Below are 18,565 nucleotides of genomic sequence, written 5' to 3' on the forward strand. Positions count from 1 at the left end.
ATTATGTGACTATGTAAGTTCTTGTTGATTATTCAACTTTTTGGAAGTTTTGGGTTTTGAATACATGTCAGAGCTTGCTTTTAATTCCTCTGAAGTGCTTTGTAATCACTGGCAAAACAAACAACCAAAATGCTACCAGAAAAAGATTATCAGAGAATTGGTTAGTATTGAATTAATTCTAACTAAGGCTTCAAAGCTATCCTTCTGTTAATTCCCTCATGATAGACAAAAACGATTTCCTTTTTCCCTTTTCTCATGAGGATTACAAGTATAACAGTGGATAAGGAATTGACCATCATGCACTTGCAATGAGCTCAACACTCAGGTGGAACCAACAAACTCCATGTTATTTGATATATCAATAGTTATCTAATCTGATACAGGTGGATATTCCTTCCAATGATAATGATCATAACATCACCTCAGCAGACAATCTTGTCCTATATTCTTTGCAGGGGGTGATTTACTAAGACCTTCTTCTGTGTCACTTGGATTTGTGTAATTACCAATGAAGCTCCCGCCTACCCATTATTAATCCCTTACTCTTTATATTTGAAATTACATCAAGAAAGTATTAATTTGGCCACAATGAACAAGCATTTATTAAACACATATGAGGTGCTAGACACTGTGCTAAGAATTAAGGATATAAAAACAAATTTGAAACAGTCCCTGACCACAAGAAACTTATGTTCTAATGTCGAAGACAGAAGACACATACGCACACCATATACACAGTCACATAAATGTGATATATATGTATATATATATATATACACAATATATGATACACAACATATATTTATGTATGTGTATATCAGGCACATTCAAAATAGATGCAGAGTAACCTTAAGATAAAGGCACTGAGAAGACCTGGAAAAGGAATTGTCACTCCCCCAGAAAGTGACACTTGAGTCATGAAGGAAATCAAAGATCCCAAGAGATGGAGGTGAGGAGGAAAAGGATTATAGGATAGCCAGTGCAAAGATATGGAGTCAGGAGAACTTTGCATCCCAAGAAAACACTTCCTAATAATGGAGGTGATTCCATATGAAGGACTTTCTAAATCAAAGGTTGATGTTTTTCTGCAGGCAGGCTCTTTTCAAGTGGGCTCTCTGAGCTGAATCGGGGAAAATTCTGCCAGATTTTATGATTAATTAAATGAATGTTCAAGATTTATGCTAATGTATGATCATTCAAAAATTTTACCATTGTAATTTTAGGAAATAAGAAAGTAAAATGGAAGAATTATTGCAGTTATTTACCTGTCCAGGCATTGACAATTATTCTAAAAAATAAAATGTTGAGCATGAATAAACATTGTTCCAGAAAAACACTTGTGTGTGTGTGTTTGTGTGTGTGTGTGTGTGTGTGTGTGTGTGCTACTGCAATTATATGTGAGACTGGAAATTAGCAGCATAGCTGAGAAGTAGATAGGTAAATATAGATCTGCATAGATATGTATATATCACCAATAATCTTATGGTTTAGAAAACAAAATCAGTTTTATTTATTTTTTTTATAAAAGGTTGTATCAAAGTCACTTGTGCTTATTATGGGCATTTTAGCATTTTAAAAAGACAACTAGCTAGAAACTTAATGCTGATAAATGTGGCATATAGCCAGACCCTGACCATTCCTATAACCTCACTTTGTCACATCCTTCATCTTCTCTCCTTTCATTATTCTTGACTATACTATTTCCCCCATCCTTCTGTAATCTAGGCTTATTAATATAATGAATTTGAATATTTTCTTTAGGGAACCTTGGTGTACTTTGGGTATTCTTGGGACACAGTTTCTATATATGCCTCCCACAATGTCCTTGGGGCAAGGAGATGAAAAAAAAAGGAATCTGGAGTCATTTCCAAGTCCTCTAGATGTCTGAGTTTGCATATTCCCCAGAGGCTTGATGGATTTTAGGAGCAGCACCCCTGGAGAATATGATAATTCCCCTGGGCCAAGGATGTGTGAGAGCCATGTACTCTACCTTAGTGCATGTCAGAACAGGACCTAAAGGTAGGAGGAGGAGGGTGTGAGTATGGTCATATTCAGTCACAGAGGCTTTCCCTGGCAGCAGTGAATGACTATGAATTAAATTCAGTAGAACTCTGAAATACCATAATTGTCACTATTAGAGCTTCAAGGAGACAAAAGTTATAGGCTGAGGCATCAACTAGTGTTCTACTTAGAGGCATAGCAAATGGGGGGGGGGCATAGAGATCTATACAGAAAAAAAATACCTGAGAGACACCAGTTAGCATCCTAGGGAAATAGCTAATTGACCCAGAGAATGGGAGCTGCATAAATATGGTAGTCAACTAGCTAATGGAGCCACAATGCCAAGAACAAATGGGAAATACCTTCTTTCCAGCAAGTTTTGCCACACCATTCATTCATTTTTAATATTTTGGTGGCTATATTTCAATATAGTTTTTTTTTAAATCCTATGCATTTTATTTTATTTATTTAAAAAATTGGGGCTCTTTAATCCCCTTATAACCGGGCTCATTCCTACCTTTTAAGTCTTCTTATATATACCTTCATCCCCTCCACCTCTTCTCTCCTCCTTTTTTGTTCCTTCCATAAGATACTCCATCATCTGACTCCAGGCATTCTCACCCAATGTCCCTCATACCCAGAATTCTCTCCCTGCTCATCTCCATCTCCTGGCTTTCATAGCTTCTCAAGTCCTAGCTAAAATCCTAGTTTCTACAAGAAGCCAGTTACAGATTAACTAAACTTATTAGGGCTCAAAACTTCACTAAGACTTCTGGAACACTGTGTGTATCTTGTTTGTACATAGTTGTTTGCAGTTTGCCTACCCAATTAGACTGTGAGCTCCTGAAAGCAGTGACTGGTTTTTTGCCTTCTTTCATATCTTCAGTATTTAGCATTGTGCCTTGCACATAATAGGCACTTAATAAATTCTAATTGACTTGACCTGATTTGATATTATTCTAAGAAGGGGTCCACAGGCTTCACCAGACTTCCAAAGGGGTTCATGACACAAAAGGGTTAAAACCTGCCCTAAAATGACAGAACCCTGTCATTCATAATTGGAATAATAGCTCTAGAACTGGAGGGGTCATAAGAAGATATCTCTAGTCTAGCCCTTCCCCCCTCATTTTACAGATGAAGAAAATGAAATTCAACAAGATGAAACTGCTTATCTAAAGTCACAAAGACTGTATCAGAGGCAGGAACAGGATCTAGGTCCTCTGGCTCCTAAGAACTTGCTCTTTCCACTATATCACCTTGGCTCTCTGTTGAAGGGTAGAATTGTTTCCCACAAATGTTCCAATGAATGGAGAACATACTAATGACCTGCCAAATGGCCTAATGTGTTATGTTCCCCAAACATTGGAGGGGAGAGCTAGGCAGTGATATAAACTGAACCTTAAGTCAGTTCATTGCTAGCTTAGGGTGTGGCATGAAACAGACTTTTCAGATAAACCAAAATCAGGGTAATCACAGACACACACACACACACACACACACACACTTTTAAGCTGTCAAAGGTTTTTACTTTTTTGGAATATGGAGAGATATTGCTGATTTCTCTCATTGTCCAAGCTATTGTTGTTGCTATTGCTGTCAACCACAAACAATAAACACCCAATAAATACCCATTGTTACTGTAACTCATCTCTATTAGAGCTTCTTTTCCATTACAACTTTATTGAATCAAAACCCTGTGTCATAGGCTAGAGCTCTGGAAGCTGCCTCCACTTTCTCACCATCTGCTCCTCAACCTCTTGCAATCTGGTATCCATCCCACCTACTCTTTTGAAATTATTCTTCCAAAGGTCACCATCAACAAACTTAATAGGCTTCTTTCAGTCCTTCCATGCTTTCCTAGCATTTTACATTATGACCTTCTCCTCCCCCTCCTTGATCCTCCTGATTCTTTTGGTTTTAAGGGCACAACATTCCCTGTTCTCTTCCTATCTCTTTGATTTTCCAAATGTTTTGATCACTCCTTTGCTTTCTTCAATGGTTCCTCTTAACTTTTGTTTCCTTAATGTAGATGTTCCCCAAGGCTCAATCCTTGACAAACTTCCCTTTTCCTCTCTACATCGTTTTTACCTGTTCCTCTTCCTAATTTCCTTAGGTCTGTTGGTATTACAACCATGTTTAATACATTACTGTCATCTCTGACTCCTCCCACTCACCTATTCCACACATACCATCAACCAGCATTGATTGTATCTCTCTAAAATCTCATTTCCTCATTAGAATTGTCAATTCTACCACCCTATTTCAGGCCCTTAAAACAACTTGTCAGGCCTAATGAAATATCTTAATGTCAGGCCTCCTTCCTTTTACTCTTTTTTACCCTTTATTCTGTCTTATGCACTATTCCAGTGTAATATTCCTAATCTACAGCTATGATCATGCTATTCCATTATTCAAAAATCTTCAGTGATCTCTCACTGCATAGTAAATAATATCTAAAGTATTAAACTGATACTGTAGAGCCCTGACAGAACCTGTATTTCTATAGCAATTAGAAACATCTGTGAATAGCACTTAGTTAGAAAGAATGATTGTTTAAAATTGGAAGCTACCAATTGGTAGTATGTCTAGTAGCCTACACACCCCAAGTGAGTTCCTTCCTCCTACAGCTCAGGACTTTCCAAAAAGTGGGCTCAGAGCATCCCTGAGTCTCTGTGTCCCCACCTCAGGCTCATATCTCAGGGTAATTCACCCTAAATAGGAACTTCCAAAAGTTCAAGTTCTCCCACACATCCCCTCCACACTCAATTGAATATAATCTCCTACTTTTCCTTAATAAGTTTTGTGGTACTTGCTACTCCTTTGTGGTAGAGAGGAGCTGGGGAGAAAGGAGGTGATATTTGAAGGGTAAAGAGATTCAGAAAAAATAATTTTCATATACCTTTAATATTGCAACTGTAATATCCCTAAGTTGAGATATAACAGAACTATTTCCCATAGATGGTGTAGTTTAAACAGCTCTGAATTTGGAATCAGAAGACCTAAAGTTCAATCCCATCTCTGATACTTATTGCCTTTGTGACCTTAGCCAGGTCAGATTACTTCTGTAGAACTTGGTTCCCTCACCTATAAAATGAGTGGTCTGAACTCAGTGACTCCTAAGGGCTCTGCCAGTTCTCAGTCTATGACCTTATCATCCAATCTATAACCTTAAGATCCCATAACCCTTATGTAGCCAAACTCACACACTGGTTCTAGAGCCAATTATTATCATATCATCAGCTAACCCAGGGAACCAATGGTGAGTGTCTCAGCTTCTTCAATAGTAAAGAGGAAGCAAAGTATCCCACTGGAGTTGGAATCAAGAAAGACCTGAGTTCAAATGTGACTTCACACACTTACCACCTGAATGACCCCAGGAAGGTCACTTAACCACTCTCAGCCTTGGCACCTTGCACCAAGGGTTGTTGTGAAGACCAAATGAGATAAATTTGTAAAGTACTTTGCAAACCTTGAAGTGATATATAAATGCTAGCTAAGGAGGGCCTCCAAGAAATCCTGGCCAAATGTTTAGGAAACATTAGCCCTTAAAAATGAGAACAAGGTTAACCATATTCCCTAATAGAAAAATCCATTGATTAGATAAATAAAATTTTAAAGGGAAGAAACAAATTCCTGGTTGCTGTACAAAATGATAGGATGGTAAAGCTGGATTTCATGCTTTTGTATTGTTTTGGAATACCAAAGATAAACTATTCTGTCATTGCAAAATCCTGGGGGGGGAGGGGAAAACAAATGTGAAAATGTACTTGATGCACGCTCCTTGAATTTCACACACCAGCCTTTGTTCAGAAAATGGCTGACTGCAATCAGATATGGTTTCAACATTTGTCTGGGAAAAGACTCAGTTCTTTTTCATCCAATGGATTAAAAAGAAAAAACTAAACAAAGGGTTTTGATTGTACAGTATTTAAAGTTTATGAACAAAATGGAGTAAGAAGATATACTTTTGTTTCTAATTCAGAATGACAGTTTTAGATTTATTACATATATATCCACACATATACATATATAGACATATATAAACATATATGTATAAGATGATCTAATGTTGTTATGTTATATATTTTTATAAAATATATCTTTATAAAATATATTTTTATAAAATATATCATATTTTAAAGTTTTTAAAGCTTTAAAAAATATTTTCACTCTTTACTTCCTGGGAGGCATCCAGGATTGGACTATATTTGCAGTCAAATTATCAGTAAGGTGAGGGAGAGAAATTTCAGAGGGTAAGGCACAGAAATGACTTGAAGGTTGGAGAATTTATTTACTTTTTTCTGGGCTAATGATTTTTGGAAACTTACTGTGGACAAATGATTTTACAAAGCTATTTTAAAAATCTTGTTATAGTCTATTTAAATGTGTTTTTCAAAGTTATACTGTGATGTAGGCTGGGCTTTTAGTAACAACAGCAGTTGCATCTGATCCTGTTTTGAGACGTTGCTAAGGGACAAGTCAGTGTAGATGAGGAAGGAAAAAAAAAGAATGCAATTGCCTTCAAAGGGCAAAGAATTGGGCTGGATAGAATGGGGAATTACAGGAAGCCCTTAAGACACCTGCATGTACAGATCCTTGGTATTCAGAGCACAGGACACCCTCTCTGGTAGCTTTAGGGCAACCAATGCCTGCTCTATCCCTACATTTCAAAGGCTAAATTTGTAACCTTTCCCAATCTCTGTCTCTGTCACAATAATAATAGCTAACGTTTATATAATGCCTTCTATGTGCCAAGCACTCTCCTAAGTGCTTTACAAGTATCATGTGCTTTGATCCTTACAACAATCCTAGAAGGTGGAGGTGCTATTATCATCCCATTTTACAGATGAGGAAGCTGAGTCAAGCAAAGGTTAAGTGACTTGCCCAGGATCACACAGTTAGTGAGTGTCTGAGGTCAGAAAACACACACATACACAGAGTTTCTCTGCTGGGGAAGAGAAGAGGGGCTGTCTTTTAAAGGCAGAGTCTTCTATAGATAGGGACCACAGTTTCAACCCTACTTTACTGGATACTAATCCACTAACTTCCCAGAACTGAGTAGAAAAGAGGGGAAGGAGTGTTGGATCAGGAGATTAGGATAATTGAGTAACTGTGCTTTGAAAATTCTTTGGGGTTTTGCAAGGAATCTGAGGTCTCTTGTATATTATTGCAAATTTCATTTTTGGCCCCATTATTTTTATTTAATTTCACTATAGTCATAATAGGGCCTATGGGAACCTAAAGACAGGATAGGATGCAACTGGCACCTTGGATGGTTGGTGGGAAACCCTGGGATGGACTAGAAGCACTGGGATGAGGAAGGGAGCAGATAAAGTTGCTTGGAGAGTAATTATATCAACCAGTTTCAATGAATGGAGCTGGCATTTAGAGAGAGTATTTAAAGAGAAGGGTGAGTGATTACTATTGTTTGTGGATTTAAGGCTGGCTGCAATCTTGTTGCCTTTGGGCAGATTTGAATTAGGAACTGGCCCAAGTAACTCTACTGCAAGGGAGGAAGAACACAGCTGTAGCTGTGTGGGTGATTGACTCAGGACCTTCCCTTCTGCTGGCATTGTATGTACTCTAGTGGGTGCGCTGACCCACTGGGAAGACAGCTGGTGGGTGGTACAAAGGGGAGGGAGGGATTGTGGTGTGCCCTCCATCACTGCATCTCATATAACATTACTGTGCCATAGAGTTATATACCAACTCACCAATACGGGTGAGGTGAGTCTGGCATGATAGAATGATTCAGATTTAGGCTCCATATCTAGCAAAGTGAGTCAATCCTGGGCTCCCTTCCTCCAGGGCTGGGGTTCATAAACTCTCATATGTTGACAGCCTAGTGAAGCTTGTGTACTCCTTAGAATAATGCTTTTAGATGCATAAAGTAAAATGCATAGGATTACAGAGGAGACCAATTATTTTGAAATACAGTTATTAAATTAATTTTAAAAAACAGTTCAGAGATGCCAACCCCTGATTTAGGGGTATAACTGAGTGACCTAGACCATTAGGTTTAAGCTTAGTGTGCAGTATAGCACAGTATTTGTAGATTTCCCCCTTTCTGGACGCAATTATCCCAGACAGAGAAGTTAACCTTCATGGCCAACCCCCTCTCCCATTTAGTCTGACCTGAAGTTTAATTTTGTCTCTGACACAGTCCCACATCTCAGAACTACTGAGTAGACAGTTCCTTTTCTTTCTACTCTCATCATCAATTTAACCCTAAACCAAATGAACTCTGACTGAAATTGTCTTTGCTAGTGGAGGGATGCAGTTTTGGGTTCTGTTTCTGTCTTTCAAAGGACATTTCTCTACAGGATATTCATACTATTTTCCCTACAAGTAAGGACAGGGGTTCCTAGACTTCCTGTCTAATTGGAGAAAAGAAAATTATGAAGTTTAATACAGACCAGTGGCATGATTCACATTCTCTACTGTCCTCAGTTCTTTCTGTTTTCAGCTACAAAAAAATCAGACACTGAGCACAGAACACTTGGAAGGGCAGGCTGTCCTCTTTCTTCTAAATTGGGCTTATGTTTCCCTTGATACACTTAAAGACATGTAATTTCTTTGTTGTATGTATTTCCTGTACTGATGAGAAGAATAACCCTTCCAGAGGTTGGGAGTTGCCTTGGCCTAAATATTTATCATGTGTTGGCCAACATCATAATGGTGAGAATGGTTATGTTAATTCTAGTTAATATGCTCATAAGGCTTTTAAAAAGTGGATCCTTTTTATGGAAAAAAGCATAATTTAGTGGAGAAATGTTTCTATTTGTCTCGCTTAATGACACATCTATGGAAAACCTAGTTATTTGTACAACAAGGTCATAACCAGGACATCACTTCCCTTCTGGTTGTAGCTTACTTTAATAGCAAAGACAATTCTACAGTTTCCAAGGAAATAAATAGCCATTTAAGTGCTGTTTTTGCAAATCCAAAGTCCTATTAAATGATATCAAATATCACAAATGCACTTATACATGCATTGAAGAGAATATGGTCACCTATACTACCTTGTTTTGTGAATAACTTTTTAAGCTGAGAACCTGTCAAAAGGTTCACTAACTTGCAAAAAAAAAGTTCAATCCTGTCCATACAAACCAAAATTGCAATCCATTCCTCATGTAGCCCTCTGTATATCTATAATTATTAATTTTCTAGGGATCTTCAATCACGTGATACACAGAAAACCTCTCTTGCTTCCCTAGACATGCAAGAAATAACTGCTCGTTTTGAAAATTTGCCAGCCTACTTTTTGGAGGTAGATAGAATCTGTTTGCAATTCTCCCACACTCTTGGCTTCTCAGCTCCTGTTATCTCTCTCACTCTTTATATAAGTACACTTGGGGCTGCTAGACTGGCAGCCTTCCCCTCTCCCCTCCCCCAATGCTATCAGTTGCAAGAGAGGCAATTCCTTTCCCATTAGACTTGCAATGTGTGAATAGCTCATAGTAACAACAGAAGACAAAATATAAGTCTTTTCCTCTCCTATGTCATGGCCTAGACTTTCCTGCTGCTCTTGAGGCCTTGGAAGGATTCCTATGTATGTGATCATTTCTCTCTGAGAGCCTGGTGCTGCCTATGAACTCTTCCTTTTCTATCAAGAGATCTGGGTCTTAGAATGCTGGTCTTCATCAGAAGACTGGATTCTAGGCAAGTTAGGGGCTCTTCTCTCTTTTATCGAGCAACCATGCTTCTAAAATTCTTGACAGTCATCTTGAAAGGTAGGGATCATACCATTTGGGTTACATGGTTCTCCTAAATATGATTACCACATGAAAGAAAACATGTCAACTTGTCCTACTTCTTCTCTAAGGCTGAGTCTACAGGGGCAGGGAACCTGCGACCTCCAGGTCACATGTAGCCCTCTAGATCCTCAAGTGTGGCCCTTTGAATCCATATTTCACAATAAAACTTGGACTCAGGCAAAAGGCTGCACCCAAGGACCTAGAAGGCCACATGTGGCTGCACCCGTAGGCACTTAACTTTATCACTTCTCTATCTACTGGCTACTGATATCGTGGATTGAATGACTGTCATCTCTAGGGCTGGGTTAGGTGATCTGTTCCTACTTGGCTAAACCAACTCAGGAGCTACCCCCCATCCCCATGGACAAAAGTATGTTCTCAGCCTTTCTGGTCCCTGGTTTCTGACCTAAAGTCAAAAAATGGGGGAAAAAACAAAAAGATTGAACCTCTGAGGAGTATTAAAAAGTATTTAAAGTATTTTACAAGATAGCAGGAATGGTTCCTATCTCCAACAACCAAATCAATCAAACCATCTATGATGCCCAAGATGTGTTGTTGATACTCTCTACTTGTTAATGGTCATGTCCCATGCCCTCCTTAGATAGCATGACATTAGATAGATGTGAACAATGCTAGTTCTCAAAAAAAGATCACTGTCCTGTCAGATGGTTGTGCCCAAAGAATAGTCATTAATAGTTAATGTCATCTAAGGACTGGTCCCAGGGGTTTATGCTAGGTGCTTTTAAAATGTTTTATTAATGTCTTGGATGCTTTCATAGGTAAGATGCTTATTACATTTCTGGATGACACAAAACTGGGAGGGGGAGATAAACACTAGATAAAAGTCAGAATTCAAAATTACCTTGGCAGGTGAGAATGTTGGGTCAAAACAAATAAGGTGAAATTTGAAAGATAAATTTTAAAATCTTACTCTAGTTTACAAAAAAAAAATCAACTTTAGAAATACAAAATCAGAAAGGTATGACTAAACATATGTTCATCTGGGGAAAAAAAGATCTTGTGGTGTTAGTGGATTGCAAGCTGGGTCAAAAAGGTGATATGGCAGCCAAAAGCTAATGCTGTATCATTGACTTTCAGTTAAGAGATGCATAGCTTCCAAGAATTAGGAAGTGATAGTCCTGCTGGTTGGATCCCATCTGGGATATTGTGTTTAGTTTTGAGCACCACATTTTAGGAAACACACTGATATGAGAGAAGGGTGCAACTGAAAGTAATTAGGATGGTGAAAAACCTTGAGTTCATAGAATGTAAGGATTGATGGAAAGAACTGATGGTTAGCCTGCAGAAAACAAGACTAAGGTATGCACGTGGGGCAAGCTCACTCTATGCAAGCATTTCTACATCCCTATACTTCTGACCTTTGGGAACACAGAGAATGAGTCTAATCCCACTCTTACATATGCATGATAGCCCTTTCGGTGCTTGAAGCTATATATCAATCCCTCTCACCACCGTCTTCTATTTACTATTGGAAATGTTGCCATTTCCTTCAATTGTTCCTTGTATGACCCATTCACTGGTCCTTTCCTTGTCCTTCTCTGGAAACCTCTAACTTTTAAAAGAACATTAGGGGGCAGCTGGGTGGCACAGTGGATAGAGCACTGGCCCTGAAGGCAGGAGGACCTGAGTTCAAATCCAACCTCAGACCAAACACTTGACACTTACTGGCTGTATGACCCTGGGCACATCACTTAACCCCAATTGCCTAGAAAAAAAAGAAAGAACACTAGTCCAAGTGTGGCCTGACCAGGAGAGTACAGCACACTTTTATCTCCCTTGTTCGGACACTAAACCTTTCTGTGTGTCTGAGAAAGACATTATGCTTTTTGAGCTGTATGTCACACAATCATTTCATATTGAAGTTGAAGTTAACCAAAAACTCCACATATATTCTGAAAAACGAAACAAAACAAAACTGCTCTGTGGACACACTGTTCCCAACCTGTACTTATTCAGTTAGTTCTTTGAACCCGTCTATGAATTCATGCTTACAACTATTAAATTATTTATTATTCAATGTGACACATCATTCTAGCTCTTCAAGATCATTTTACATCTTAACTTTGTCATCCAATGTGTAAACTATCTCTGAAAGTTGTGTTATATGTAAATTGGATAACTGTGACATCCTTACCTTCAATTAAGCATTGATAAATAAGTTGAATAGCACAGGACCAAGGTCAGACACCTGGGACATTCAGCTAGAACTCTCCCTGCATGTTGACGTCAATCCACTCATTTTTTTTTCACTCCACTTTTTCAATTATTTCTAAATCCCACCTAATTTTACTATTAGTCAGCCTGGATCTCTTTATTTTGCTCATACGGGCAGCATGGGAGACTGTCAAGTGGTTTGTGGAAATCCAGGTATAGTTACCTAAAGGAATTAATCCCTGCCAGTGAAACAGGTCATATCAACAGGACAGATAATCTTCAGTAGCAGAGATGTCTTTATGTCACTTCTCAAATCATATCAAATTGGCAGCCAACTCTTTGGCTTACTGTAGGTCAGTACAATTGAGTTGTTCTATGGCAGAAGCCCTACACCATGCTCCTACTGGTAATCTTCCATGATATTTTGCCATTTTCTGATTTGTGTTCAAAATGGAGGATTTTTTCCCATTTTACCTATAAAGATTGTGATGTATTTTCTGCATAGATAAAGGATCTGAAGCCTACTGTTCTGTTGATACTTGGTATGGGTAATTACCCAGGGTAATCATCTGTGTGTTTTCTTCCTGAAGCTGCCATTCTGAGACATTATATTATTTTCTGTCACTTTCCTCTTAAATTGCTGTATGGTATACAGTTTTGCCCTGAGAAGTAGCAACCATGTTTCACCCTTGCAGTAGTCTTATTTTTCTGGTGGATAAACTAAATTGTCCCTTTGAAGTTATTTGGCAGATAGTTGGAAAATGTTGTAAAGTATGTGTTAAATCATAAGGAAATTTAGGAGAATGGCAAAAATCTTACATCATTAAAAAAAATCATTGGGGGCAGCTAGGTGGCACAGTGAATAGAGCTCTGGCCTTGGAGTCAAGAATATCTGAGTTCAATTGCAGCCTCAGACACTTGATACTTACTAGCTGTATGACCCTGGTCAAGTCACTTAACTCCAATTACCTCACAAAAAAGGCAAAAAAAAAAAAATCAGAGAGACAACCAATCCAGGATCCCAAGGAAAACTGTCCTGTTGGCCTACTAACATGTTTTATAATGCCATAATGATATCTTAAATTTATGTAGCATTTTACAGGTACAAAGCATTTTCTATACATTATCTCATTTGAATTTCACAACAATCTTGTGAGGTAGGTAATGAAATTATTATCACCCCCATTTTGCTGATAAGAAAACTAATGCCCACAAAAGTAAAGGGCATTTCCCAAGGTTACAAAACGAATAAATTACATAGCTAGGATCGGAACCCAGCTCTTCTCTACATTATACAATGAACTTTATTTTCTTGTCAAAAAACATAGAATACTAGCTGGAAGAGTTTGAAAAGATGGCAGTCTGAGCATTTATCAAGTCAATATTTTTTTCAAAAAGATCCAAGATCACAACATTCAGGTAATAAAACTTGGATATAAAAAGGGACCTTGAATATTATTTCATCTAACTTCCTTCATTTTACAGATGAGGAAAATTAGGCTCATAAAAGTAAAATTATCTGTATGAGGTCACAGGTAGGAAGCTGAAGAGCTGGGATTTCAACACAGATTATACACCTAGTATTCTGTTTATTATACTTCACTGCTTCTCAAGTGTAGAGATTAGCTCCATTTCCTTTCTGTACTTCTTCCCCATATTGTTTCTTTTCTGAGCTTGATTTTCCCCTTTCATAGTGAATATATTTTTTATTGTGCACTCATTTTAAATGTGAAAAATCAAGCTCAACATGAGTCAATGGTGTGATAGTTAATGGGATGTTGGTTGCTTTGAGAAGAGATTGATTTCCAGAACAAGGGAAGTGGTGGGGACCTTATAAAGGTAGTAAGGAGAAGTTAGTGGTCTGTTTTGGAAGAAACACAAAGTGAAGTTGAATAATCTGAGGTAACAGAAAATTTCTGTTGGAGCCAGAAGTTTGTATTTTACCTTATGCAAAAATGAAAGTCATTGACAGCTTTTGAACATGGAATTGGAGGTAATTAAGACCTATGTATTTAGAAAAGAAATCAGCAGTTGGGTTAGTCAGTCAACTAGTATTTATTAATTGCCTATGGATTAGAAAACTAGGTGATGCAGCAGATATAGTGCTGGGCCTGGAGTCAGGAAGACTCATCTTCAACAGTTCAAATCTGGCCTCAGACACTTACTGGCTGTGTGACCCTGGCCAAGTCACTTAACCCTATTTGCCTTAGTTCCTCATCTGTAAAATGAGCTGGAGAAGGAAATGGCAAACCACTCCATCTTTGCTAAGGAAACCTCAAATGGGGTCATGAAGAGTCAGATATAACTGAAATGACTATACAGCAACACCAAAAATGGCTTAGAAGAGAAAAAAATGACAGCAGAGAAGAGAATTATAAGGCTACAATAGTAGTTCATATAAGGTGGCCTTGACTAAGGTGATTGCAGTATGAGTCAAGTGGATGGACAGATATCTTCCTTGTTAATTCATTGAATGCGCATAGAGAAGGAAGTATTAAAGATGGCTTAAATGCTTCAAAAACAGATGACAAGAAAAAAATAGTGATTTTTTTAAAGGACAGGATAAAAAAATTTTTAAAAGGACAAGATATTTTTAAGATTGTGAGCTCAGTTTTATATCTACTGAGTTTGAGGTGCCAGAGAGGTATCCAAGTAGAAATACCCAGTTAAAAGCTATAGATAGAAAACTGGAGCCCAGGAAAGAGATTGTGGGTGAAGACAGAAACATGTGAGTCATCTCTACAGAGCTGATAATTGGAACTATGTGAATGACTGGTATCAGCAAGGGACAAAATGTAGAAAGAAGATAGAAAAAGGCAAGTAATGATACTTGGGGGATATTCTAGTTTTTGGAGTGAGTGGAGGATAATAAACTGTTTTTGGAGACCATCTCTATATGACCAAAAGTCAGTGTCTGTTATAGTCTGAATCTCATTTAAAGTCCTTTTAGAGACAAAATTGGCTAAGGTTCTATTAGGAAGTTTGTTCTCCAGACATCATCCTAAGGGCATATTTTGAGAGCCCAGATATTATGAAAATCTTGTCAGTAAAGCAGGAGGAGAGGTATTCTGCTAAGAAATAAGAACGGAGAGATGGAATTAGTAGCTGAAAAAGAGAAGAATGTCTAGAACAGCCACCAGGGAGAATGTGAGAAAGTCTTCAGTAGAGCTGACCAAAAGGATTGCCATGAAGTGGTAAAGAATCTGTTGAGCTTATAGAATATAAAATTATAGTGAATCCAGCCATCTGTGATATATCTTAGCAGCATTCATTAGGTTGAAAGTAGAAGAGAAGGTAGACAGTGAAGATGCTCCATGGTTGGCAATTAGCTTCTAATAAAAGACCACCATACAATGTTGAAATGGATGACTATAGAATAAAAATTGTAAAGGGAAGATAATGTGGGTGTTAGTGGCAATGAAATGTAAGCTCCTTGAGAACATGGACTATTTCATTGCTGTCTCTATATCTTCAACACTTAGTAGAGTGTAAATACTTGGTGCTTAAGACTGGTAAATAAGTAAGCCCTATATGTAGTAAATAAGGACAGAAAGGAATCTAGGGCAAGAAGTCATGCTGAAGATCCCATTTGAGGTTTCCTTGGCAAAGATATTGGAATGGCTTGCCATTTCCTTCTTGAGCTCATTTTACAGATGAGGAAATAAGGGAAATGGGGTTAAGTGACTTGCCCAGGGTCAGATACCTAATAAGTATATCTTCCTGCAATACAGTGAGGCAATTAAAGAATTGGGAGTATAGGTAATTGTGATCAGAGAGGAATTATAATTTCAGACAATGCTGAAGCTCCAGATATGATGATTCTCATGGGTGGCCAAGGTAGAATAGAAATGGGTATCATGGAGTTGATGAGATTGATGAGAGATATGGAGGTGTTAAATCATTGATATTAATATTGAAATTTCCAAGAAGGATGGTGTGGGTAAAGGTAGGAAAGAATACTATGATCTCATATAAGGAAAGTTTAATTCCAATGCAGGGAAATATTTGATTTGAATTTCTTAGAATCCCATGGCATAGAAGACTAATAGAAAATAGCCAATGTCAATAGCCAATGTCTAGTCCATGATTTAAATTCTGATTGAAAGCCTTGCTGTCACAATTTGATCTTCGATGATGGTTATGAGGCCCAGTTTAAGATGAAAATGCCCAGTTCTTTAAAATTAGTAAGTACAAGAGAAGACTTTTTTTTTAACCTTTCTTAGTAAGAAATAGCTGGCATGGGCTCTCAGAATTATGTCCATTGTTTTCACCCAATTCTAATGGATGCAACGGGGAATAGCTCAGGAGAATTGCTAATTTTTTGAGTGTTCATCATATGTTCCTCCTCTGGTATCATAATAATGATTAACTTGCTCTGTGAATTTGACCAATTAAATGTTCTTCTACCACAGGTTTCTTACCATTGAGTAAAAGGGGATAATCGTAATTGCTCATTGCCTTCTAGAATAGAGTAAAAGTAAGTGTTGATACCTGTAAACCTTTTGATTCATTAAAAAAAAATACCAAGAGATCCTGTGATGCAGCATTAGTGATCTTATTCTTTTTAAGTATTTGAAAATGTTTTGTTCCCTTTGAGATATTGTAGTTGTGCCGTATAGTAAATTTAGGGTAAGGTTTGCTCCAGGTAGTTTTGGAGCAAAAAAAAAAAGTGTTATTTTTCAAGTCATTCTCATTCCTTGCTATTTTGCTTATACTCAACACAAGACTGGATCAGCTAGGTGTCCCAGTGGATAGAGCACTGTACTTGGAATCAGGAAGACTCATCTTTATGAGTTTAAATCTGGCTTCTGACATTTACTAGCTATGTGACCTTGAGCAAGTCACTTAACTATGTTTGCCTCAGTTCCTGATCTGTAAAATGAGATGGAAAAGAAAATGGCAAACCACTCCAATATCTTTGCCCAGAAATCTCCAAATGGGTACATGGAGAGTCCAACATAACTGAAACTATTGAACAACAACAATACAAGACCATGGCTGGCAATAAGGATGGGAATGCTGTTAAACCTCAACAACCACAAGCAGTATATAAGTCCAATCTTAAGTGACATTACTAACCAATTTACTATAGCCTCTAACCTGAATAGAACATCTTTAAAAATCTGATTGCAGGTACATTGGAGAATTTTATGTCAGTCAGCCTGGTTCCTGAGAGTCTTATAGACTTTCCTTTTATCTTGAAACCAACAAAAAAGAGGACTCTAAATAACAATGTGCTGTGTTTCTGACCATTGGTGGCAGCTAAATGTATGCTAGAGAAAGTTTCTTTACTATCTCTGCTTCATCTAAAACTGTGGGGACAGGATTGTTTAATGCTATTCGGAATTATAAAAGCTGTTCATGCCGGTAGAATAAAAGAGTCATGTAGAACAATGAAGTTTATTAGAAGTGATTTCATTTCTTGATTTAAAAACTGAAGACACTAAAAGCCCACTGAGGTAAGGTGAATTGGCCAATGTCACATTGCTACTTAGTAGCAGAGCTAGGACAAAATCTTGGTCATCCTCACTTCCCTTCCAGCTATCTTTCCATTTCGGCAGGTCAACTATAGAAGGCTGTCAACAGATCTTTCAGGATATCATCTGAGGCCCTGAGAGCTTACCAGGGGAAGTCAATATTATGGCATGAGATCTAGCCGTTGTACCAATTCACTAAAAATCTTTAAATATACTTTTACTCTAAGGAAAAACAAAACAACACAGGAAAATTGAATATTTAATCCAACAAAATGTCTTCCTGGAGGTTAAACATACCTTGATGGCTATACTAATAAGTTAATCAAGAAGTACTTATTCAGTGTTCACAATATGCTGGGCCTTTCTTGAGAATACAAAGACAAAAACAAAATAGTCTTTTCCCTAAGGAAATTTTGGATTCTATTGAAACAGCAAACATACAAAGCATGCCAAAAGTCTTAGTGCATTTTAAGCTATTCAATATATAGTGTATGTACTCAAATGTTTCAGAACAATAATAATGATGATAAGAATATTGATAATGATCATAATAATAGCTAACATTTATACAGGGCAGCTAGGTGGCATAGTGGATAGAGTGCCGAGCCTGGGGTCAGGAAGACTTACCTTCCTGAGTTCAGATCTGGTCTCAGATACTTACTGGAAGTGTGACCCTGGACAAGTCACTTAGCCTTATTTGCCTTAGTTTCCTCATCCATAAAATGAGCTAGAGAGGGAAATGTCACCACTCCAGCATCTTTGCCAAGAAAACCTGACATGTGCTCATGAAGAGTAAGACATGACTGAAAACGACTGAACAAAAGAAGAATATAGCACTTACTATTTGCCAAGCAGTATGCTAAGAGCTTTACAATTATTATTTCATTCACAATAGCTCTGGTAAGTAGGAGTTATTATTATCTCCTTTTGACAGATGAGGAAATTGAGGCAAAGAGAGGTGAAGTGATTTTCCCAGAGTCACACAGCTAGTGATTGTCTGAGATAGGATTTGAAATTAGTGCTTTCTGACTCCTGCTCTGGCAGTCTACCTATTGCATCATCTTCCTGCTCTTAAATATATGTGTGTGTGTGTGTATGCATATATGTGTATACATACATATATGCATGTATTATACATATTTATATTTACCTGTA

The 18,565-nt window shown here is 37.7% G+C and overlaps 1 protein-coding gene across 1 annotated transcript in view; it reads left to right on the plus strand.

Moving 5' to 3' along the window:
- Positions 1 to 18,565, plus strand: part of RIMS1 (regulating synaptic membrane exocytosis 1) — a 695,579-nt gene that overhangs the window by 29,875 nt on the left and 647,139 nt on the right. The window lies entirely within an intron of this gene.

This window comes from Vombatus ursinus, unplaced genomic scaffold (genome assembly GCF_900497805.2).
Source record: "Vombatus ursinus unplaced genomic scaffold, bare-nosed wombat genome assembly UNPS02009835.1, whole genome shotgun sequence".
Lineage (NCBI taxonomy): Eukaryota > Metazoa > Chordata > Mammalia > Diprotodontia > Vombatidae > Vombatus > Vombatus ursinus.